Here is a 26777-nt window from a genome sequence, read left to right on the forward strand (position 1 = left end):
ATAGTTTGTAATAATCAAGAATTAAAATATTTTACTGTTGAGCTGTTTACAATTATGCATTTCTTGCTTAAGTTATACCACCTCCATTGGGCGCTTAAGCTAGCAAACAAAATTAAATAACTCAGAAACAACATTCGAAAATTAATTTTAATGTAATCCTTACCTAATGATTGACCTTTTTACATTAAACTTAAATAGAACGGATTAGAGTAATATCTTTAATGCCGTTGAATTAGACAAATTTGTAAATATTTTTTTTATAAATTAAAAAATATTTTGAAACTCATGGACATCATTGTTAAATCAAATGCCACACAAATTTTGAAATTGTTCCAACTATCATAGTTGCTTAAATGTATATAAAAAAATTATAGAAAATGATTGAAGACACGCACAACATGAGGTGTTAAAATACATATTGTGAGGCTTTTTACAAATGCTAGTATAAATATTTTTTATTGCCAACATCTACTTCGCAACCATCAACATCATTAAAAATAATTATCAACGATTTATTAAGTAAATGGACAAATTCCCAGCAAACATTAAGTCAAATGTTTAAAAATTAATAATTCTTTACTTTTGATATTGAAGATATTCTTGAAGGTTTCTTAAACTTTAGCATATATTTGAATTTGTGAATATGTTGATATTTGTGATAAATTTGCGATGATTATTGTTCAGATCAAACCTTCGTGCTTGCTGGGCATTCGCGGTATCGATTGCATATATGAAATATTCATATATTTGTTGTAATATATGTATATTTGTGTAAAATCGATGGTAAGTATTGTAGTAGTAGTTGTTGTTGTTGTTGCAGTACGCACACTTTAAATTAAGTTGCTTAATTTTAATCTAAACTCTGCTATCAAGTGAAAGTTGTAGTCTGTCTTTAACTTGGCATTGATTTTTATATATATTTTTTTGTAAATTTTTATTTCAAATCTAATATGATCGTATTTGTTGGATTATTGTGCGTGAGTTTATTTAATGTGTGTGTCCGTCAGTATGTTTGATTTTTATTTTTTTTTTTTAATTTTACTTTGAATACTTATATATAGGTGCGTGTTTACTTTAAAGTTTTATTTTTTTATAAAAATTATACATATGTACATAAATATTTAATCATTTAAAAATGTTTGTTAATTTGGTTAATAATGGTTATGATTTTGACATAAAAAATATCGTTTAAATAAAATTAAATATTAATTAATATTATAATTATACAGAATATACTAATTAAATTATATAAACACATTATGATTTATGTATATATCTACTACTTTTCAATCTTAAATTGGAATGAAGAAAATTTATAAAGAATATACCTCCAAACATATAAAATCATTCGAAGACTACTCTTATACTTAAAGATGGATTATCATGTTGACAGATCATCACCCTACATTTTGTCAAAAACAAATAGCTGCTGTAACTGCAATGTGTATAAAAGAATGAAAAATTATCTTATTGCAAGTAAATATGTGATTAACACTCGTCTACGTTATACTTAATCCGGGCCTTGTAATAACCATCTAATGACCTTGATATAATAGAGAGTGCTATTCACATATTCAAACATGGATTAAAATTTGTCATGTATCCTATAAGAATGTGTACCCCACATCGATAGTCGTCCAGGAATAGCAGGTTCTTCTAGAGGAGATAGTAAGCCTTACAGATGGAAATAAAGGTGCCGCATTAGCTTCAAAACTAAACGAGTTGGGTCACGATATTGTCAACATCGAAGCAAGAAAACACAGCTTCCTCGGAAATATCAAGACTTTATTGGACCTCATTGCGATTATCACAGATCACCGGTCCATAGTCTGATTCTAGAACAAAAACAAAATACATGTTGTTATACCCTACACCGCTTTAGTGGGGAGGGTATATTGGGTTTGTACTGATGTTTGTAAAGCACAATAATATTGGTCCTATACCTACCTTAAAGTATACCAATCGGTATCGCTTTTTGAATCGATTTAGCTATGTCCGTCCGTCTGTCTGCCCATGTACAGGTCGCAATTTTAAAGATAATTCAATGAAATTTTGTACATGATATTTTATTGTCCCAGAGACGAAGCCTATTGAAAATGGTTAAGACTGGTCCATTATTTCACCTAGCCCCCATACAACTGAACCCCCCAATAGGGCTTGTAAACCTTGTAATCAAACTACAGGTCGCAATTTTGGAAATAATTCAATGAAATTTGGCACATGATCTTTTATGGTACCACAAACGAAGCCTGTTGAAAATGGTTTACATCGGTCAATTATTTCACCTAGCCCCCATACAACTGAACCCGCCGAATAGGGCTCGTAAACCTTGTAATCTAACTACAGGTCGCAGTTTTGGAGATTATTCAATGAAACTTGCCACATGATCTTTTATTGTACCGTAGACGAAGTTTATTAAAAATAGTTATCATCGGTCCATTATTTCACGTAGGCCCCATACAACTGAACCCACAAAATTGGGCTTTTAAGTTCATATTTATGTTTAATATACTCGTATCTCGACAAAAAGCTACAAAACCAAGGTCTATAGTAGCCTTGATGACCCTCATGAACTTTTTAATTATAGGGCCTCATTTGACCCTAGCGCCTTTAAAAAGCCCCCATCAAAATTTTACTTAAATGTACAGATCTATTAAACAACAATTGGGTTAAGTATATCTGAGACAAGGTACAGACTGTCGATAGTTTAACGTGAGCACCTGCCGTGTCGGCCTATCTCACGGTGGTCTTTTTCATCCACTGGGTAGACTTGAGAACGGCCTACCATCGCCCCTTTGTTCTTACTTGTTTTGTGTTTGTAATATTGCTACACATTAACAAATTTAAAACCTTTTGGTTTTTTTTTTAGTTAATTATACTTAGACTTTTGTTAACCCTTTTGAGGGTCTAGAATACAATTTATTTCTTTTCCGTTATAGTCTCTATTTCTTTTGTAATTTCATACAATTTTCTTAGAAGGTTTTCTTGTAATATTTACAAAAAATGTTTTAAAAAGACTTAGAATAATTTTTAAAATTGCCTTACAACTGTATCACATTTCCTACAATATTATTAACACTAATTTAATAGTATTAACCGTTTAACAATAGCTTAAGTTTAATGGTCAAATTTAAGGCTAAAAGGAAAAAAATAATGAAATTTTCTATTTAATTTTTCCTTAATAAACTTTAAGTTCTTATTGGAGGGAAAGAAAAATCCTTTTTTAAAAAATTAACAGATATATTAAATGCAATTTGTTGCACAAACTATGCTTTCTTCCCTTGCCAATGATTGTCAGCAGTTTTTTGTTTTATCAAATTACCATGTCTGCCAAATGTCAGGCAAACGTTTCATCCGAGCATCATTGCAAATTTAGCACACATGTCTTGTTAAGTCATGTTGTCATACAATTCATGTCAAATTAATAGTTTAAACATTTCTACATGCAAAAACATGTTAATAAAATTAACAATTTTATAAACAAACCAAAACAGTGGAGGATGTGATAAGTGGATTTGTTTTTTTTAAGAGGTTTTATTTAAGATTTTTTGTAAATTTTATAAAATACATTATAATGGTGTTATAATGTAATATAAACCATTATAATTGTTTTATAATATATTATAATTCATTATAATGGAGTATAACAGATTATAATTGTTATTATTAATTAATACATTATGTTGTAATAATTATTATAATTTATAATTTAAGAATTAAATAAATTGATTATAATAGTATTATAATGAATTATAATCCATTATATTTCCATTATATAATGAAGTATAATGCATTATAATTGTATTATAATGGATTATAATTTCATTATATACGATGCTTTTTTTGGTGGTTTGTGGCCAAGACAATCCGTTGGAATAAATTTCAAACTCAGTCGATCTGCGCAACGTTAGCCTGGGGCGTCCCCTGTGTTTCGAGCCTTGCGGGTTTCATTGAAGGCTCTCTCTTTAGCAAATATCTGAGTTTTCTCTTCTGAGGATATGGTCAATCCAGCGCCATTTTCTTTGTTGGACTTCAACGTCAATTGGGTCCTCGTTGTAGATGTAGAGTAAATCATAAAGTAGAATATCGCCATTATGTGCCTCAGATATCTATAGCTTCCTTGTTATAGAACTGTTTACTTTCCATGTATCGCACCCGTACATTAGTACGGATTTAACACTGGTGTTGAAAAGGCGAATCTTGTGTTTTCTTGAGATCTGTGAAGACTGCCAATGCGTTTGCTTCCAGTTTACTGATTTTGGATGTATTCCTGAGATCGTATGTGACATCAAGCATATGTCACCTGCATAATCCAAATCGTGAAGTTGACCATTGATCTTCCATTATAAGCCATTGCTCACTTCGCCATTGGTTTTTGTCATGACGGAGTCCATTTCAAATGTCTCACTTTCCTTGCCTCTGAAGCGAACTCGGCAAGAAAGACTGTACTATAATTGTCCTGAGGCTTTTAATATGGTCCACACAAGACCTATTTGCCTTAAAGACTGCCTGTTCGCGGCGCAGGACGGTCAACTCTAGGTTATCACTCATGCGGTCTAGAATTGTAAAAGCTACTACTTTTTGAATGGTATTGAGTAGTGTTATGACTCTCCAGTTTCGACAGTGGCTTAGGTCTCCTTTTGTGACTATTGTACCCTCCTTTCATTCACCGGGAAAATCTGCAGAATGTCAATATTTCTGTATGATCGGCACGTGAATGTACGGGATTAAGTCTGGGGCATATTTCAGAAGCTCATCCTCACCGGCCTTATTGTTCATTAGCCTCTTGACTGCCCTCCCTTACTTCGTCGAGGGTTGGAGCTGTTTTGGATATTTACCGCTAGGCCTTGGTTACCCATTATAGAGCATAGGTTGGAGTAGTCCGTGCCAACTTTCGCATTCATGTCGCTGAGTACGATGTTCATGTCGCTTTTATTTGCGCTTGGCAATTTCAGCGTCTAATTGTTCATAGAAAGCACTTTTTGCGTCTGTTGGGGCAGTTAGTGATGTTGCGGTATTTGGTCCGAAATCGTGCGCTTATGAAGCGCTCAGATATTGGTCTTAAACCTATAAGCGATCTCTTTATTTATCCGTCATCAGAATCCCAGTCACATTCATGAAGACTGTCGTTATTTCCGCAGTAGATGTAGTGCTGCCCAGATACCATACGAAACTCTCCCTCCCTGCCCCTTCCATCTGACTTCGCTGAGACGCAGAATATCCAGTCGATAGCTTTCCATTTCCTTGCATGCTTCGGCTAAGCGGGATGGTTTTGCGAGTGTCCTAGTGTCCACGTTTCAATTCTTGTCCTTGTTCAGTATACAATAGGTTGTGCCATTTAATCCAGTCCATCTCTTCACTTTGTGTAGTTTCTTTGATGAGTTTGGGTTTCCGCCTTGGCACATCATAATCCATTATAATAGTATTTTATTACATTATAAACCGCTTCATATTTCCCATTCAGATTCTCTTCTAAAACGAGCTTTTACTGTATCTCTTCTATTTAATTTCTTAATTAAAATTGCACTAGAAACGTGTTTTGTGTATTTTTTTGTGTGTTCTTGTGTTTTTTGTGCTTAGAAATAGTAAGTAAAATTTTAACTAAATGTGATTTTTTAGTCATACAAACTACTATTTGCCTTGACTTTAAATAAATGTATAAAATGCAAGTCAATTGTTGTTATTTTCTGTCCCACTATCTGTCTGTTAAAGCCACTCTTTAACGAACACAAAAGAAAAGAATCGATATTAAGTATTTTCTTCGGTATTGTCGGCAAAACCTTAATATGTCAAATACAACTTTTTTGTATGTTTAATGTTGATGTTGCACATGTACAAATTGTTGCTGTTGTTACTCTGTTTGTTTATGTTTAAAATTATATGAAGACATTATTATTTAATGATTCTTTAAGAGGAGTTTTTTTTTTGGTTTTGCTTCATAAAATTGTAATATTTGCCATAATGTTCTGGATAAATTGCAGTATAATATAATAAATGTGTAGGTTTTTTTGATGACTTTTATAATGGCCTTTTAAACTGCAGTAAATGAAATAATTTTTGGTAGAATTAAAAAGTATGAGAAAAGAATTTATACAAAAGTTTATAAAGGAAAAAAGAGTTTTGAAAGTTTTGATGTTATAACATATTATAAACCATTATAATTGCATTATAATGAACTTAAATCCATTATAATTGCATTATAAAAGATTATAATCCATTAAATTGCATTATATAGATTATAATCCATTATAATTGCATTATAATGGATTATAATCCATTATAATTGCATTATAATTGATTATAATCCATTATAATTGCATTATAATAGATTATAATCCATTGCAATGTAATGGATTATAACATATTATAATTGCATTATTGTGGATTGTAATCCATTATAATGCAATTATAATGGATTATAATCCATTCAATTATTGGCCAAGCCCTCTAGCGATTGGGACAGACTGTTGATAGTTTTAACGTGAGCACCTGCCGTGTCGGCTTTATCTCACGGTGGTCTTTTTCATCCACAGGGTAGACTTGAGAACGGTCTACCATCGCCCCTTTGTCTTCAATGAAGACGCAGGTGGCAATTTTTGCACATTGGCTATGACCGGTACCATGCGCAAGCACTTTGCTGGAGTACTCGAGCTATCTAATCTCTTGCCAAAGTAGTTACGTTGTAAAACAACCACACTACTATGGCTCTGTTGATTCGGCAACAGCACCTAGAGACGTAACCCGTGGACCGAAGCACGATCCATCAATAAGACGTAGACATCGTTCTTACTCACAGTGACACGCTGTGGCTAGTCTGATATGAACAGAGTAAACTCTGAACACATCTGGACAAGGAAGGAAAATTAATCGGTATCTCTTGTATATGATATCTTTCATCATCATCATTCAACCCAGCACACAACTCATTCATTCGACACATTCATAGAGAAAAACATACGACACATTCATTTAGGTATACGGGTGGGGTAAGGCCCGTATACCTCTACATTCAATTTATATCATATACAATTGACACCAACTCATTTCCAACGCTTAGTCCCACAGCCACTCCTCTGTGGGGTATCTGTTGATTTTCGGCAACAGCACCGAACCTTATCCCGAAATATTGACTATTATCATGCATCAGTCTTTTAACCGCCACTTATTCTCTTCCCGCGAATTTGGGTTCAACCAACAGCCACTACGTGGATCCCGAAGGAACCTCAACCAACTGACCAGCCAGGACATAGTCCTGCGGGCAACTGGCCACCCGTAGTACCAGATTGTGCGGTGCTCTGGTCAGACCTCTGGCAATCTATGCAAGGACTAAGCCAAGCAGTAGACTGAAATCACCAATTTTTCAATCCCGGTCAGATTGGAGGTATTGGGCCCTCTTTATACCCCGGGAATGCAATAACACCAAGGCGGAGGTCTTCGCCAAGGTAACATGCCCCCGGGGGGATGAGACAAGGTACAATTCAACTTAAATGCTTTATTATGAAAACTATTATATGGTCGGCCTCGCTATAACTTCTTACTTGTTTTTGTATTGTTGTAGTGTGCCGTGAAAAACATCGCCCAATTATACAGTAACAAATCTTCAACATAAATTCAAAATACTAATTCAACTTATAAAACCTGTATCTATTTATATCTTGCAAAACAAATATGATCTTTCTTTTTAGAGGTGCAGAGAGGTGTAAAATAATGGTTGAAGGATTTACTTTTTTAATGATTAGCGAAAGGAACGTGACATACATTTGAATATATATTGGAAAATCCTCAGGCTGTAAACTGTCTGTACTTAATCAAATCATTTAAATTCTTGCCGAATTTTTAAAATTATTATTTATATTTATTAGTCATATGCAATTCGTGATTATTCTAAAATTCGTATAATTTTATTTGAAACCACAAAAATTCCCCTTAACGAGCATGCAATATAAAATTATACATTTTAATAAATTTAGTAAAAAAGATATTTTATACTGTCGCAAAATGTTTGGGAAAGAAAACATATATACATTATTAAAAATATATTAAAGTGATTTAGATATCACTCTAGAATTAGCTAAAACTTTTACTCATTCTGTTATTTTGTTCCACAGAATTTATAAAACTTTGCTATACTGGTTTCTATTCGATATCTAGTCACATGTATAACTTCTAAATGTAAATAAAACTGTTAGATTATTGAGTTAAAATCCCAATGCTAGCTACCATATTTATAATCAATGAATTTTATAACGAACTAGTTATCAAATACATTTCAAATGTCACAACTTTCAAATGGATTAATAATAACTAAATATATTTTATTAGAATTTAATTGCGCACATTAAAAATAGATAAAAAAGAAAGAGAAATATATGTGTTTGAGAGGAAACAAATCAAGTATTTGTTCACGCCAACACGAATCAATTTATGGGATTTAAACTTGTTGCAAATAAAAAGTGACGTGCCTCTTTGCAAAAAAAAATAAATAAATCATCTTCCGATAACAAACATTTATACTATATACTACCACTTCTAAAATTATTTTAGAAATCCGCAACTCTACACATTTACATAAAAATATTTGAATATAATCGTATTAGCACTTATAGAGCTGTTATTATAACAGTGATTTAATTTATATTTTTTAATTTTACGATGTGTAATTTTTTAATTCAATAAGAGCCATAGTTAATAAATATTTGAAAACACTTTGTCATTCATTTATTGTACTTTATAAAAATCATAGCAAAATATTGAAATATATTTTGGAAAATCGATGGTTTGTGTGAAAACTATTTAAAGATTATATTTGAGAATTATTTTAAACAATATTATCCGTTTTTCTCTATAACATTCCTTTTGAGTTGTAACACTTTTGCAGTAAATATAAATTAAATTGTAAAATCTACTAACAATCACATGACAGATTCAAGATTCACCTCAAGGTTTTTTTTTTATATAAATAAGTATATTTATTATTTTAATAGTGTTGTTGTTTTATAAATGTATTTGGGCGGTGCATATACATGTATTTTAGCGGTTTGTTGGTACCGACTTACGTATATTCTTATTTTGGGTATATTCGGGATAAGTTTTTGTCATTCCCCAACTATGGCAAGAGATTAGATAGTGAAATAGACCAACGTGACAGGTGTACTCCTAAAGCACTTCGACATTTTTGTGTTTTTTCATACAAATCGAGGTTTGGACACTATTTTATACTATTTTATACAAAAAAACGTAATTAGAAAAAATGTTATTGTTGAATTGTGTTATGATATATGATAACTAAAGTATCACGTAAATCTAGGTTTGTCTTTCGACATAGTATATCCCAAGAGCATCTTTGGGTCGACTATGGTTCCCAAGTCTGTTTTTTTTTAATTTGTTGGAGTGGTATTGTTGAGAAATTTTATTATTTGTAACATGTAAATCAACTTCATTTGTGGGACCCACAGAGACTCCACAGAGTTTGACAGAACTGTTTATTTACACATGACGATATAATTTCGAAAATATCAAAATTCGGAGGCCACATTTTATATTTCTATATGATTGAGCTGGTCTCAGAAACCATATCATGTTTCATTATTTCGAAATATTTTAACATAATTTTTAAGCGTTCATTAAAAATAAGTAACTTTAGAAACAAACAATCGGAAGAATTGATTAATAAAACCAATTCTAAACATTAAACTAGGCATGTCTGGTTCAAACTTTTTCAAAAGGGCATTATATGCATGAAATCGTTGTCAATGACGTATTTGAATACGGATCAATATTGTGCGTTGTAATTAATTTATTAAAATCATACAATTCACACGAAATCTGAACGATAGTAACATATTTCCGAACATTTCATTACACCTAGCTTAGTTCGATAACGCTATCGATACCAATTGGCTGCATTGGAGTTACGATTTGACTTCATTAGACTTTTGAGAATAATACAGAAATAATTACATCCAAAATTCTAACATCGTCCTAGCCATTCATAAAAAGGCGAAGAAACAGCCAAGAATTTGGACTGACAGGATTAACTACTGTGAAGCAATTTGAATCGTATTACTTAAATAATAAGGATATTTTACGTTTGCGTAAATGCCACAAATTTGTCATATAAATATTTAACTTCTACAAATACACTATTTGTTGATGTACCCTTTATAACTATTCACAGGTCTGGAAATTCCCGAATATATTTGTGATGAATATATAAATATCTGTACAAAAGAACAATAAATACGAATAAAATTCTCTATAATGTTTTTGCAATTTACGTTTCAGTTTTTGTTTTTGTTATTCTAACAACTTGTTTCAAATACCAGTTTTAATAATACTGTGTATGTGTGTATAATAAAACACAACAACAACAATTTACTGGTAAATAATATTCATTTTTTTGTTTTCGTATATTTTATTAAATCTTTAAACGTAAAAATATATTTAAAGAGAACAAAAAACTGTGTTTACTGCCAATATTGATTTTGCCATTTTTCAATTCTTTGTAGTTCTTTGTTTTTATTGCTTTCAACTTTTAGCAGCGTTTGAATTTAACGAATTAAATCAAGTTTATTGGCATCAACTTGAGTTAAGACAGCTGCATTTTTGAAATATTTTTATGACTAATAAAAATTACCACTTTATAACATGTGTATAGTACTGACTGACTGACAGAAAATACATTGTTTATTGTACTATAAAAGAATCTGAATCTGAAAATGATTATGAATAAATGTGTGATGTGGTTAAACTAAACAATCCGATTTCATATCACCATAACATTATGCATGCTGCACACTGTGCTGGTGGCTGGTTGGTTGGTTGGTTGGTGGTGGCTCAAGGTTAAATAATCTACAAAGCATTAGTTACCATCATAAATACACACAATATTTAAGACAAAACACCCAAGTACTTGTACAAACTCTTAATTGTATCTTAGAGATCGTTCGTTAGTTAGTTCGCTTGTTAGCAATGAATGAATGTGTTAAAATATTTTTCTTAAATATTGTCAGCTCTTCAAGTGTGGTATGTTGAAATATTTTTTTTTTGTTATTTTTATTATTGTTAAGACAACACATCTACACCGTAATTAAATAATTTATTTCATTAGAGATGAGTTTAATATTAATAAATATATTCTTTATACATTTTCTACTACTAAGTACTTATTTGAATAGATTTGAAGTTTAACATTAATTATTCGTACGGAATGTAAAATGTTGGTATGTGGGTAAATACTCACGATTAGCTAAATATGATGTTGCTTAATTTTGTATCTGTAATTAAAAAGAAAATTATTTATATTAATATTAGATGCAAAATACAAAAAATAAAATTAAACAAACTATTTTATGAATTTATAATTATAAGAAGTAATTTAAACATGAAGTACAAAGATTACAATTTAATTGAAAGTATGCCTCCTGATATCCTATTCATCAAAATTAGCCAATTTTTAAATAAATGATTAAACAAAAGTTATAATAATTTATTATTTTGAAAAGTATAGAAAACCCTTTTCGCCATATCTTTTATATCGTCATTAATGCCAATCCAAGCAAGTGTTTCCAAAAGCTGAGAAGTTCAAAATTCAAAATTTTGATAGTCAGTTTTTCTATTAAAGAATATCATGTGGAATGGTTTGAGATGGGGTTGAATCAGAGAACCACATAATATGGTACTACGACTAGGCAGTTGCCCTGGCTGGTTAGTTGGCTGAGGTTCCTTCGGGATCCACATAGTGTCTGTGATGTGAACCCAAATTCGCTTTAAGAGAGTGTCGGTTAAAGGACTCATGCGTGATGATATCTATAAATCGGTATAAGTTCGGTGTTGTTGCCGAGACAATATATATCACATAGAAGAGCGACTGTGAGACTAAACATTAAAAATGCGTTGTTTTCAAGTGTACAAAGAGTCAATGCATACAAAAAAGGCAGTAATTTCCACTAATAGTTACCCACCTGGATGATCGTAATTCGTATGTTTTGGGTCATTCGTCACGAATGTAGCCTTTGTAATCGAGAATGAAGACAGTAGTCACTTTAGTGTCCCCTTTGTAAGCGGGAGCGGAGAAAGTCGTCTCTTTACTGTCCTCAAGTAACCTAGAGATTATACTCTTAAAAGTTGTTGGAGAAATGATTATTACTATGTTTTTGGTCTTTCGTCACAAATAAACTCTTTGTAATCGAGAATGAAGACAGTCGTCATTAGTGTCCCCTTTGTAAGCGAGAGCGGAAGCAATCGTCTCTTTTCTGTCTCTTTGTAGGGTGTAGAGTGACGATTGACTTCCTCGTAGGACAAGCCCATGTTAAAATGGTCGGTCACCTAGGTAGTCGGGTGGCTAGGGGCCACCACAAGTGGTAGGTTAAGTGGTCAGTTCGGGACTGTCCCATCGAACTGCTGGCACACGATACAGGGTGAATGTAGAGATATACTGATTTCTCCCGTTCGTATACCTAGAGTAAGTGTGTCGGGTAAATGGGAAGCGCAGGGAGAAATGCAGGGTTGAGCTGCGATGGATAAAAGGTATCTTATACACGTGACACCATTGAATTTTCCTTCCTTGTCCAGGTATTTGCGTTCAGAAAATTACTATTACTCAGATAACTGACTTATAAAAGCGCAGATGGCAGAACCACATTTTAATGAACCAAAATATTTTTGTAAAATATTATAAGGATCGGTCAATAATCGATCCTACCTCCCATATAGAGATCTCATCTGAAAATGACTTTAACTTACATAACTCGCTTAAAAATATCAGTATAGCAACTAAACTTTACATAAACAGAGTTTTTAGTAGGGTATTCAATTATTCGGGTTTTTGTCTTATTCGGTTTATTCGACAAATAATTATTTGAGGTTTTACGTTAGCCGGTTAATAATCGGATAATTTAAAATTATTCGGTTATTCGAATAAGAGGAAACTATATGTTATTATTGCTTTTCGCAATAATTTTCTTCATATACATGTGAAAATAGATTCCAGACAGAAACCTTATAGAATTGCGTACTCCGATTATGATGTCCTTATAAAAGGACTTCAAAGTTTAAATTGTGGTGTAGTGGTTGTGCAAAACAAATGAAACTAGTGTTGCCAGAGTTGTAGCGGCGCTGGTATGCTCGCGTTCGCCCGGCTTGGAGCTCGCCGGATGGGGGTGGTTCTTGCTACCTCTCTAGACACCTACACACACACATAAAAAACCATACCAGCTAAAAGAAATAAACGAAATAAAATATAAAGGGGCACCGAGTAGGTTTCTGTCTGTCTCCCTGATGAAACGTTCCTACGACCTTTAACGGCTGGCAGATGTTGTGCCAGGATAAACCCTCCCACTCGGGATTGGATAATCCCGCCATGCCATCCTAATATTAGGGATGTCCCAAAATTTACCCTGCAAACTTTCCTTTCCCTACTTACCGCCGCTTATATTGATTAACCGATCATTTTAATTGATTAAGACTTTTAAAAATTTCATTTAAACATTATAAATGTTGGATTTTATTATCGAAATTATTCTCAAACAAACTTTAACAATATTAGATTTAAAAATTTAGTTTAGTTTTAATTTTAATTCTACGCTTTACAATTTAGATTTAGTTTTATATTTAGGCTTTAAATTTAGAATTTCAATTTAGCTTTAGTTTTAGATTTAGGTTTAAATTTAAGTTTTAAAATTTAAAATTTTGATTTAGCATTAGTTTTAGGTTTAAATTTAGAATTTAGCTTTAGTTTTAGGTTCGAATTTAGGTTTAAATTTAGAATTTAAATTTAGCTTTAGTTTTAGATTTAGGTTTAAATTTAAGTTTTAAAATTTAAAATTTTGAATTAGGATTAGTTTTAGGTTTAAATTTAGAATTTAGCTTTAGTTTTAGGTTTGGATTGAGGTTTAACTATATGCGCTCAAATTTATGTTTACGTTTCAAAAGTTTATAATTTAGCTCGGGGATAAACCGGATCTGGCAATTCTTTTTCTGCGGCAACTAGCTGGTTTACGGGAGGCAATTATAGAGCGGGAAGAGTTCTTTTGGCTGATGAGGCTTTCCTGTCCGTCCGTATTAGGGTCCGTTCGGGTAAACCAGGTAAGTAATTGAAAATATCTTTTAAGTTAACACACCTTTTAAATAATTTTGCTTGTTTTCACAGGGTTTTTGTTATAAATATATATGGCTAAGACCACCTGAGATCTCAAAATCACGCGTTACTTTGTAAAAGGCCTGAGCTCAACCCTGTTCGCGCACGTTTGAGAAAAAAAGCAAACGGAATGGATTCGATACGATGAATGATAGGTAAGCCTAGCAATACGAATATATATTTATTTAGTCTAACCTTTCCCCTTTTCTTTTCAGAAATTATTTAAAAAGGACACTCGTCCGGTCCGTCTTGTCGTCCGGGTGCAAACTCACAGAAGGTCGGAAAACCAAAAATTATACCAAAGCACCCCAGGCGTGGTGGTGCTGAAAAACAGCATCTCCCTCGTTGGATGGAGTCGGTTTGTGTTTTGCTTTGGTTTGTGTTTTGCTTTGGTTTAATTTAAAAATTTAGTTTTAAGTTTAGTTTTAAGTTTAGTTTTAAGTTTAGTTTTAAGTTTAGTTTTAAGTTTAGCTTTAAGTTTAGCTTTAAGTTTAGTTAATTCCTTTTTTTTTAAATAAAATTGATTTAATTTATAAAATCAAAAATTTAGTTTTTTTTATGATGAGGCCACAGACTCCACCTTCTTTATCTCTCCGAGCAAAAATCAAAAAGGCCGACATTTCTTCCTTTTGGCATCTAGAAACCTCGGTTACCAATATGGCTTCAACAAATTTTCAGCAATTTGTTTGCCTACATAAATTTTTTTTAAAGCTATTTGTTTTTGGTTTTATTCATCTTCTTCTTCCCAAAAAAAATCCCTTTTTCATTGTGTTGCCACCTGTTTAAGTTTCTTCTTCTTCTATTCAGTAGCTCTATTACAGGGTGCACGCGACAAAATTTTATATTTTATAATGCTAATATTGGTATCAAATGAAAGCTGGGAATCTGTACTTTCTATCTATATTATTTAACTGTCTCACTTAGAAAAAAAACGAAAAAGAAATTAAATTAAATTAAAAAAGGTTTAATTTTCGACTCAAAAACTTGTGACAAATTTTCTTTAAGATTTCCAATTCTTTTTTGAAGATCTTGATGATTTGAAATAAATTATATTATTTCGAAGCAGAGGAACTCAGCTTCATTTGAAATTAATATTAATACCAACTTTTTTATATGAATTTGGAATTCCATCTTTTGAAATTGGATGTCTTTTAAACTTTAAAGTCCTTTTACATGAGCATAAGAGCTGATTATGAAAAACTAAGTACACAGAGTTAATACTAATGTTCCACAGGTTCCTGTACGCATTATTCATGTTTGAAAATAACTTTTGCACGGTTTATAAACAAAAATATTATTTTCACTTCTTTCACTTCAATTCTTTGTTTAATTTTTTATCAAATACTAGAAATTCTTCCTGTTTATGTGAAATGCTTTTCTATATAAAGACATTACTGTTTTTAAGATTTTCAACGAGTTCTAGAATTCATACGTTTCATTGAACACTAGTTCAACTATAACGGTTGCTTAAGAACTTACTTAAGAACACAGCAATGTTCCCAAAAAAACTGGTTTTAAAAATAAAAGCGATATAATTATTCCCATTATTTTTCAAAAATCATCAAATAAATGTTCTTTATTATAGAAAATTAATTAAGAAAATAAGAACATTTATTATAAAAATTTTGTAGAAAATACATAGTAATTTTACTGCTAAATAGTGAGTTTTTCTTAATCGGTTATTTGATAGAAATTATTCGGTTTATTCGTTATTTGAAATTTGACAATTTTTATTTATTTGAACGACTAATCGTCAAAAATTAATCGATTAACCGAACGACGATTAATTGTTTGAATACTCTAGTTTTTAGGAACTACCTGTTTCACTTGTTGCAAGCATTTAAAAAAATTTATATAATCACTTCTAAAAACGCAGCCTACCAATACTTATACCTGTTATCTGTTATCTAAGCCGATGAATTCATAAGGATACGAACAATCTCTTGTTATTTTTGGAGACTCTCTGAAAGTACTTGAAATGTTAGTAGTATTATAGTATTCAAGTGAATTCCTTAAGAGGTTCGTAAACCAAAAAAGAAACCATGTAAAAAATTACAGAGAAAACAAGTAAAATTATTTTTACACTTGATTATAATTGGAAAATTATTTTATTTATAAATCAGCTGATTCTGATATTATGAAGGTTATATTAACAGTTTACAAAAATTTCGAATATAATTTCGAATTTTCCATCATAATATTAAGAAGTCATTAGGAGAATTTATGAGTGCCAACCCACACATAACAAAAAATTTGAAGCGTGTAGAAAGAATTTTAAATTACTTCACTACTTTTGACTACTTTAATATGTATTCATTAAATTTAATTAAAAATGTTTGTTAAAATTATAGCTAGTTGACGCCCAAAATTCAATAAGATTTTAGTCAAAATTAATTACCAAACGTAGTGAATAAGCAAGATTCCAGCTAGAAAACAGCAAAAATTATGTACTTTTTCTGCTAAATTAAAAATTGTGAGTAGGTATTACAAACAACAACTAAATGTATTTAACCATTAAACGTGGTTTAGAAAAAAACACAAATCAAAAATCCATTAACTTATATAAATATTAAACTCATTACCAACAGAAAACTCGTTTTTTTTTCGAAAAAAAGAATTAAGAAATTAATTAATTTTCATTGAAATTATTAAAAACAACAACGAAATAATAATCTTAAAGAAACAAAATTATTTTCTACTCGTATAAATACTTAATAATATTAGTATTTTTATTTATACAAATTTAAGGTCATTTAAATTTAAAGGTAAAATTAAGATTTCTTTTCAAAACGCTTGACAGCATCTATTACAGGTTGATATAAAAATATATTTCAAGTTTATTTACATACATTGAATTTGTTTATTAATATTGTTTTTTTCTAAAATTATTGTATAATTTTACATGCATCTACATATTTTTGTCTACATACAGAAACACAAACATATGGAGAAATAGATACACATTTAGTTACTTTTGTTTGTGTAGTTTTTTATCTTTCTTGTTTTTATTTTTATTAAACTTGATCATAGACATTTGAGAGAGTGGTTTTTTAAATTTAAATTCAATATTACATTAACAAGTTGATGGTGTTGTTGTTATTGTTGTGGTCGTAGTATACCTTTTAAATTTTAATTTAAAACCATAACAAACTGTACAGAGACAACCAACCTACCAACCAACTAACAAACCAAACATTAAACCAGCCAGCTAGCCATTCATCCAGCCACTTAGTCAGACAACTGTATGGACAGACAAATAGACAGATAAACATACCGGAATGATGGCAAAGTATTTTGAAATTTAATATTTAATTTTTGTTTTAATATAATAAATAATATTATCAGGTGTTTGAGTGCACGTATGTATGTGTATTTGTGTAACTGTTTGTATTTAAAATTTAATTAAGTTTAATAGTAATAAATAAAAATGCATAAAAACATGTTGTAATTGTTAATTTAATTTAAACTAAATCTTAAAAATGTAAAAACACACACAATCCTATTATGATAATAATGAATAGAAAACAAAAGACTTAAGGCACATAACTGCAAACATGCTTATGCATGTGTTTGTGTGCAGAATATAAAGAATTTTACGATGAATCAGACAAAGTATTACTTCTAAAATTCTTTTATTATTGTTTCTTTTAAACACAAATTATTCTTTTTCTTACTTTTTTCTCTTGAATAAAATTAAAATATGTTTTATTATATGTTGTGAAATATTATTGAACAAGGACCAAGAATGTAAAAATCCAAAAATAAAAAAAAGAATAAAACATGGAAATAATTTTCATAGACTCCAATGGTCCTTAAGACGAATTAGTATATCAATCTGTCCTTCTGTTTGTGTATCTGTCAAAAGGACAGACAGACGGTCTGACTCATGGATGCACGATATTAGTGGATATAAAAAATGCAAGTAGCTCGAAACTCGACAAAAATAAAATGTATAAGGATCGGTTCATTAATTACCTCTTACAGACAATCAGTTTATTGACATTAAATCGTTTATTGCAAAATTCAAATTTACAATCTTAAATTCTATGGAGTTTGCCCACAACTGAGGCAAGGCCATCATCTGTAAATAAAATACCATCATCTGTAAATCAAGATGAAAATATCTAAAAATTATAATACTGTTCAGCATATATACATATATATAATAATGAAGTAGATTATGTTGTTGTAACAGATAAAACAATAATCTAACTGGGGGTTCTACATCAATGGCCAGGCCTAAAAATTGAGCTACTTCAACTGGATGTGTCCATAAATTCATTGGACAGAGTGAAGTAGGGTTGGCTGAGCAGTTGAATATGTGGTGGGTGTCATGAGGGCCCTGAACACTTGCAGGACATTCGTTGGGGACGGCACGGTCTATACGTGACCAGAAGGCATTGAGTCTGATGCTCCATCCCGATCTTAGTTGTACCAGAACTACTCCTGTTTTCCGCGGAAAGTTTTCTTCTGTGCCTGCTGTGGGCGACCTCCAAGTACGATATTCATCCGGTATCCTGCGACCGCAGAATTTATGGCGTCCCTATGAATGTCCCTATGAATGTAGTTTAGTTGCAGAATACGAGGACTGATCCAGTGGATCCTACGCATATCAGCATATGTTTTCCTCGTATATAAGAAGATCCTTCCTGACATGCGTCGGGGGAGTATACAACTCCGATGAAATCCAAGAAGGAACTGTTTAGTCAACATGACAATGTGTTCTATGACTGATCGTGACAGAGTATCACTGTCCTCTCCACATGATCTACATACGTCTGAATCCTCACGTCCAATGCGTATAAATAATTTAGAGTCCATGTAACTATAAATATCTGCATTGTAATAGGCCAAATAATTTTGATTAAAATTCCTATTACACTTTCTGTGCATGTAGCTTAAGTCTTTTGTTTTTTTTTCAATGATTTTAAATAGAAATTCAAAACACATTTACTGCGATTACTTAAAAATACCATTTGAAATTATCACAACACGTCAATGTCAAATGCAGTCGTCTCTTAAATATCAAACAGTAATTTTTAGGCTAATTTATAAATTTACATGCCAAACAGCACTTGAAGAAAAAAATATTTGAAAAATAATATTACATAAAATCAATAGTAATGACAAAATTTCAATTGCAAATGCAGAAATTACACAAATTTTATAAGCATTTAAAATGAATAAGAAACCACAAATATTTATTTAATGGTGAGTACAAACTTAACAGATTTTTTGTTTTTTTTTTTTTTTTTTGCTGTTGTTATGCAAAATAATTTAAAGTTTATTATAAATATTTAAGTAATAAATTATTATAAATAATATAAATAACACAACAAAATATATTAATTTAACCATAAATAATCTCTAACAATGACATCATTTATCTACTTTTTATTTTTATAGAAATTTAAAATAGAGAAAATATTCTATTCTATTTACACAGAATTAAAATTAAAATGAATATTTAAATTAAACATTATTTCGAAAACGTTTTCTCTTATCTTTCGAAATGTTTTATTATTAAAACGAATAATAGCGGTATAACCTCGAATAACAAACATATTTACAAATTATATTCAGAACATATTTCAAACATAAAAGCTGCTTTAAAAGTCAAGTGTTCTTTGGTTGTAAAATTTTTCAAAAATCTATAATAAATCTTTAACAATTCATAAATATAAATATTTATAAAAAACGCCAACATTTCAAAAAAAGGAACTACGTAATTTACAATATTACTTTAACAAATTGTTAACTTTGAAAATAACAACAACAGTAATAATAAAACATTTATAAAATTTACATCTTTAAATCGTATAATTATTATAGAAGAAAAAAACTGAATATACAAATATTTTAAATCTACACTTCTCTTCTTTGTTGAATGTACATCTTTATGAATAATTTACAATTTAAAATCTTAAATACCTGTTGTACAGTAGACCGATTAAACAATTAATTGATTATAAATATTTGCTCAAGACATCGAATATCAATTAACGATTGATTTTTCAAATAAAATACAAAAAAAAAATTAAATACTGATGCTGATCATTTCGATTGTGAATTTATTTAAGCGGATTATTATTTAAATGAATTAATTTTTGAGTTTTATTGCGTTGAAAGTTTTGCGTTATTCAATTAGAAGCACAAATTTATTCTTTTCATATTTTAAATTTCTAACAATTCTTAATTCTCTAACAAAAGACTTCTATCATAACCGATATTTTATTTAAAATCTTTAAACGGTTTTTGTAAATCGAACTTCATAGGACTTAATGTTTTAGTTTAATAATAAAAGTCACTTATTTTGAGAAGGCCTTATAAGAATAATATTAATTCATACTAACACCACTTGTAAAAATTAAGTTCCTTCGATTCTATTTGACAGTTAGTACAAACTAAGGTTTTACGGCAATATCATATTTCAAACCGATTGTTGGCCGATTCAAAGCCTAGATTTTGAAACATCGGATTGCATTTTCGAGCTTATCTAAGCCAATAAGTCCTTGATCTCCGGCGATTACATCCATTGCAGCGAACGAGATCTGAAGTATTCAGCATCTCCGATTATATACTCTAGTTATATGAATTAAATTTAAATAGATTTTTTTTAAATGTCTTCAAATTGAAAACATATTCTAACATAATGTTTATCATAACCATGCCCACAACCAAACAGTTTGCCCTCTGTTCGCAATTATTTTTTAATAATTTAGTTACACCTTTTAATGTATGCCAATAATTACAATTTTAATAATAATATTTGATCATTTTAAAATAATAATATATATTTTTTTGTTAAAAGTGGGCGTGGTCAATACAGGTTTTTTTGTTATATTTTTAAGCTATAGTGATCAAAAGAAAATTAGCAAAACAAAAAAGTTCTCAAAACCTGAAAATAAAATGGTCGTCATAATGATATTATCGGGCACTTTTCTGTAAGATTATCGCTTATTTTTTTGTCATTTAAGATAATATATCATTTAAGATATTAAATTAATAAGATCTAAAAATATGTCCCTTTTAGATGGTTGTACCTATAACTCTAAAATTTTAAGAGTAGTAAACGCAAAAGTTAGCATTTGAAATTCATACCACAACGAATGTACGATTTATATTCCGACGACAACTTTTCAAAACATACATTCCATTAAAAATTTAGATCTTGTTTACTTTTAGGATGTAAAAAATATCAGTTGAAATAAAAAACAAAATTTGAAAAAAGAGTCAAAACGGTATTTTCTCAAATTTTACGACAGGATATGCCAAATACCAAATGTAATGGAGGATTTCTTAGAAGTATACTTTTTGACTCTGGTTTAAAAATTTGTAGGCCTATGTTTTTAGTAACTAAAGAAATTTAATTTTGTTAGTGAAACTGGAAGTTTTAGGTCACAAATAGTATATATAGTATAGTATATATATTTTACATTATGAATGACGATAGAAATTAAGATTTTAGCGAAAACCTCTTGAAAGGATGAAAAATCAATATTAAAAATATTTATGTTTATTTTGTTAAAGACCTTTAGCGGACAACTGCATGGTAGGCGATTTTACCCAATTTCCATGCCAAATATTTCTGTTTAATAGGAAACATTTTAGATAAATTCTATTTTCAAAACACTTTTTTGTAGACGCTGTTATGGCAAGAACAGGCATACGGATATGCGCGCTGACTAGCAATCGTCTTAGGGTTTTTCAAAAACCGAGAATATGATTTATAATTGCTGTTTAAACAAAATTACAGCTATTTATTCGTGCTATGGGAACGAAAAAATATGCAGCTGAGTTTTACCATTCAGTTACATATTTTTTTACAATTAAAGAACCATTGCAAATTAACTAACAGCTTATAAATGAGAAATTAAGGTTTAATTAGACTTTAGAATTATTTCTCTATTGACCCCACTGTATGCAGTAAATAAACACATACACAATTGAATTTTTGGTCATTAATCAACATTTGGTTTGTTTATTTGTCATGTTGTTTATGGTTGTTTCAAATAAACAAGCCAACAGATACATCTCAAGTTGTTACGAATGCCAACAAAAACTGTTTTTTTCTGTCAGGTGGTTAAACTTGGCTGTAGAGTTTTAAATTATTCTTCCCCGTTTACTGCAATACATCTATTTATATATGACTCATAATGAGATATTGTTTAAATTTTTTGCACAGATGTATTTGGTAGAGAAATGAATAAAACAGAAATGATATTAAATTCATTAACATTTAGTTAGGTTAGGTTACTAGAAAAATGTCTGTGAGTATGTAGTTTGGAATTCAAAAATACATTCTAATTTGTGGTGTCTTAAATTTTTGATTATACATATATGTATATAAGAACCAGATCAGGATGCACTAAGTAAGGTGATATCATCAAGGCAGCTGATTTTTATTTGTTTATTGTAAAAGTGCCTGGGTTTTGTCAAAAATAATTTATTTATTTTTATTCTAACATAAAAATTAAATTTGTGTTTTCAAACGAAAAAAAAAATCAAATCAAAAATTAAACATCCTGTTGAATTATAAAACTAATATTAAATAAAAAATGTTCTAAGCACATATTAAAATGTATAATTTTGAATGTTCAAATTGCCGAGGCTATATTTTAAAGATTAACTTTAAGTGATAGTAAGTAAATATTTAATTCCTATTTGGCTGATATTATAGATTTACATATGTATATAGGTACATACATAAGTACATATGTGTTTGTGTACATTTTTATTTAATACAATAATATACCTTTTTCTATTATATAATTAACATTTTGCTAACTTTTTCCGGGTATAAAAAATATTTTATAATTTCTACGAAATCATGATTCAATGGCCATTTTCACTTTTCAAGCGTTTAACTTAAAAATAAAATGCGTGAAAAAAAACTATTGGAAACATTCTTGGTACGCTGCCAAAGTCCATAAAAAATCGAATTTATAATTCCAAACACATACGGAATTCTTTTGCGCTTGCTTACAAACTGCCTGCTAGCCTGACTAGCTGACTGACTGACTTGACTGATTGCTGCAAACAATGATTGTGCCGTCATATTCGTAAAAGGAATATTATTACTTTTTTATTTAACATTAAATTTTTATTATAAACGTCTTTCTTGTCAGTCAATATTTTGACTTTTCGACACGAGTTTAGTTGTAGGAGTTGAATTTTAAAGATACACTCACACACACTCTAACGCACAACTGACAAACAAAAAATTTATTTAAAAATGTTGGTTTCAAAAATGGTATAAAAACAACCAACGTGAGTAGTCTGATACCACACTCTTGAAGGTGCCTACATATTAGGTACATATGTATAGTATGTATGAATTTTAAATTAGTCACCAAATACAGTAGAACTAGAAGAGGGCGGGTATGGCTAAACAAAGAGTTATAATAACCGAAGATTAAATTAACACACTCATATAAATAGAAAAAATGCAACGCATAACTTAAATTCTAGACTAATTACCTACATCTTGAAGGATACAAGTTTAAACAAGTCAAATTACTGAAGAATAATTATGTTTGTTCAGTCGGATAAAAAACTTTTTCGTTTATATATTTTGAAATCAAATACCACTTCTTGAAGATTATGTAGATTATGTGAGTGTAGAAAAATTTGAAGAAGCTATCAGTTGCACAGATAAACGAATTTTTGTACATTTTATTCATATAGGAGGTGCAACGCTCCCATTGGTAGTCCGCCAATTTATTACCCAAAATGTGTACATTGATGTTAAAGTTCAAATTTAACATCAATGTATTTTTGTATACTCACCATCAAAAAAGGTTGATATATTTTGATATATAGACCACGAAAGTATATACATATGTACATTAGACCGACAAACAAAAGATGGTGCTTTTCCAATCGTGAGCCGGGCAGTTTTCAAGAAAATATCGTATGGGAGACACGATTTTTCATATTAAATTCAATATTTTACCCAGCTTCAAATAATCTTTATGTTTTGTAATGATCTCTAAAATATTTTTAGTTTATCGATGGCCATTCGTGAGCTGTGGTATCATTTTAAAGATTTTTTTGAAACCAAGCAAAAAACTTTACAATTTAAAATATTTTGGAATATGACAATTATGAGCAGATGGTTATTTATGATTAACATATTATTGGACGCGGCCTGAATCCCCATTTTAAACGATACCCCATATTAGATATTTTGTTTCAATACAAAAAAAATTATAATTTTATTTCGGTCCAGCTCACGAACAGTCAAGACATTAAATATTTTAGGAATCATCATAAAACAAAGCAAGGTAAATTTTGACGGGGTAACAAAACACGTTTTTGTTTTCCATACAAAGTGAGTCTTTTATACATATATTCTAAGTTCTTTTGAAATTCTAGACGATATGAACGGGAAGAGCTAGAGTGTTGAAATTTTCACAAATATAGGGCTCAAATCTCTCTAACGAATTATCTATAGTTATTCGATATTTAGAAGTACGTTTATTACAACAAATCATATTGAGTAGAATCTACTTATACAAAGAATAATCGGTAAAGAATAGGCTACAAGGAGAATCGATACTATGCCATTTATGTATGTATATGAATGATTTTCATAAAAACCTTAAGTACACATTGATGAAAAAAAAAATGATTTTTTTGATAAGCCTAAATTGTGATAACCAATACAAAATAAATTTATAATGTTAGTAGAATTGTATGCAGTTGCAAATTAAATACATTCTTTTAATGTCCTGTTCTCTTAAAGATGATGATTCATTTGATAAAAGACACAATTTATTATTCAACTAAGTAAATGGGTTTGAAGATTTATTCTTTCAAATTAAACAAGATATTGTATAAATTATATTACTTTGTATTGTTGTATTATTTTTCGAATAAAAAGCCGACAGACAACACCTTGTTTTAAAGAAACTTTAAATATTCCACTTACAAACATTTATCTTTAACATTAACATCGTTAATAAACATATGAATTTGGATCATATAGATATGTGTGTAATGCCGATGTAGGGTGTGGAATATGAATGAAATTTATGCAGACTATGTAAGTGTGTATGTAAGGTATACAAAAGCCGGTATGAATTATTTTATATTGATTAATAGAAAATATTGATTGTTGCTTCTATACCAAATTTGAACGGATGGATAAAAAGATGGATGAATGACACAACAAACAAAGGTAAACACCACAATAATATCATGTATGTATGTCTGTATGTATGTCTCTTCTTCGATTTTTTTTTTAACTTTTTTCATTGACTCCTCAAAAGATCGTGTCTTCGGATATATCTACAAGTATGGTGGTAGTGCACGTGTGTATGTGTGCAACGTAATAGTGGCAACAATATTTTTTAAATACATCTTCATGTTTGAAATTTTAAACACGCAAAACGGATGCATATCAAGGTGTTTGTTTATAATGTTGTATTTGTTCATAAGTATTTTTAAATTCGGTTTGAATATGTATATTTTCGATTGTTGTTTTGTTAATACTAGATTCTCTTTTTATACACAACATTTTGTGTGGGCGAGTGAACAATTCCCAGCATTTTTATGAAGAGTCAATGTATCACTTTTAGACAGCATTTTTTTTTTAATGTATAGGTTGGTTTGTAAATTTTTTTGTAGTTTAACAAAAATTTAATTGTAACAGCAGATGTATCCCCAAGCAATGGCTATAAAAGCTTATTTATTTACTGTTGTAATTGTAGTTTAATGTGACTATCATGTATGCGGGATCATTAGACACACATGACCTACGACACTTATTAGTTTTAGTCACATCGAACTGCAGGGTAAAAATAAAATTTAAAAAAGTAAACAACAACTTACTTTAAACAATTCAGTTTTGTTGTGAAAATTACAGTTGATTTGTTTTTTCCTTTCGTACAAATAAAATCCACAAATATTCGCACTTATTAGATGCAAATCTTTTGTATGAATGTTGTTTTTGTTGTTATGGGTGTTGATTCAGAATTGTTATTTTTATGCTCGATTGATTTGTAGATTCACTATTGTTTTTTTTTTTAATTTATTTGCATATGAATATTTTTTAAGGTTTCGTTTTTCTTTCTAATGATTTTATCAGAAAAATAACACTTTGTTCTTCATTCTTTTGTTTTTAACTTTTACTATTTTTGTTTTTTTTATTATTTTTTCTTTTTGAAATTTTGTTTTTTCTTATATTGATAAATATTCTTTAATCAAAGTATAATTATTTTTTCTAAATGGCCAAATAGTCATTCAAATGATTTTTATGGAATATTTTAAGCAACGCAATAGCAGTTATGTTTTAAGTGGGTGATGAAAAAAAAACTGAACAATTATTATCTCTAGAGTAATAATGACCGTTTTGATGGTTAGTTTAGATGGAAAGATCTGTCTCCCAATTTACAATCACTCTAAGACACTACTCACTCTGACACCAAGTTTCACTGTTTCAATTTCAAAATTCCACTTTAATATTTCTAAAGTGACTTCAACAAATTTGTTGAATTTTTTTCTTTTTTCAATTTTATGTTTCTCTTTATTTTAAACGCTTCGTTTTATCGAAATATTTGTATTTATGTGCCTTTTCTTTTGAAAACACTACATCACAGTCGAACATATAAAACCCGACTAAATGTGTGTTGGCTCT

General features: G+C 29.9%; 1 protein-coding gene and 1 long non-coding RNA gene across 5 annotated transcripts in view; one reads left to right on the forward strand and one right to left on the reverse strand.

Annotated features, from left to right (window-relative positions):
• LOC111675363 overlaps window positions 1–26777 on the reverse strand; it is a 105855-nt gene extending 79078 nt beyond the window's left edge. For 3 of the 4 annotated variants that reach the window (XM_046953679.1, XM_046953683.1, XM_046953681.1), the window contains exons 1-2: window positions 25973–26777; window positions 11243–11276 (exon numbers count right to left, since the gene is read on the reverse strand). The gene's annotated coding sequence lies outside the window, so the exon portion shown is untranslated. The remainder of the gene's footprint in view (window positions 1–11242; window positions 11277–25972) is intronic. The other variant, XM_046953680.1, reaches the window with a different exon arrangement.
• LOC124420538 lies at window positions 13819–14512 on the forward strand. Its single transcript, XR_006941254.1, has 3 exons — window positions 13819–14085; window positions 14150–14292; window positions 14353–14512. It is a non-coding gene; the product is annotated as an uncharacterized LOC124420538 (long non-coding RNA).

Source organism: Lucilia cuprina, chromosome 6, assembly GCF_022045245.1.
Source record: "Lucilia cuprina isolate Lc7/37 chromosome 6, ASM2204524v1, whole genome shotgun sequence".
NCBI lineage: Eukaryota > Metazoa > Arthropoda > Insecta > Diptera > Calliphoridae > Lucilia > Lucilia cuprina.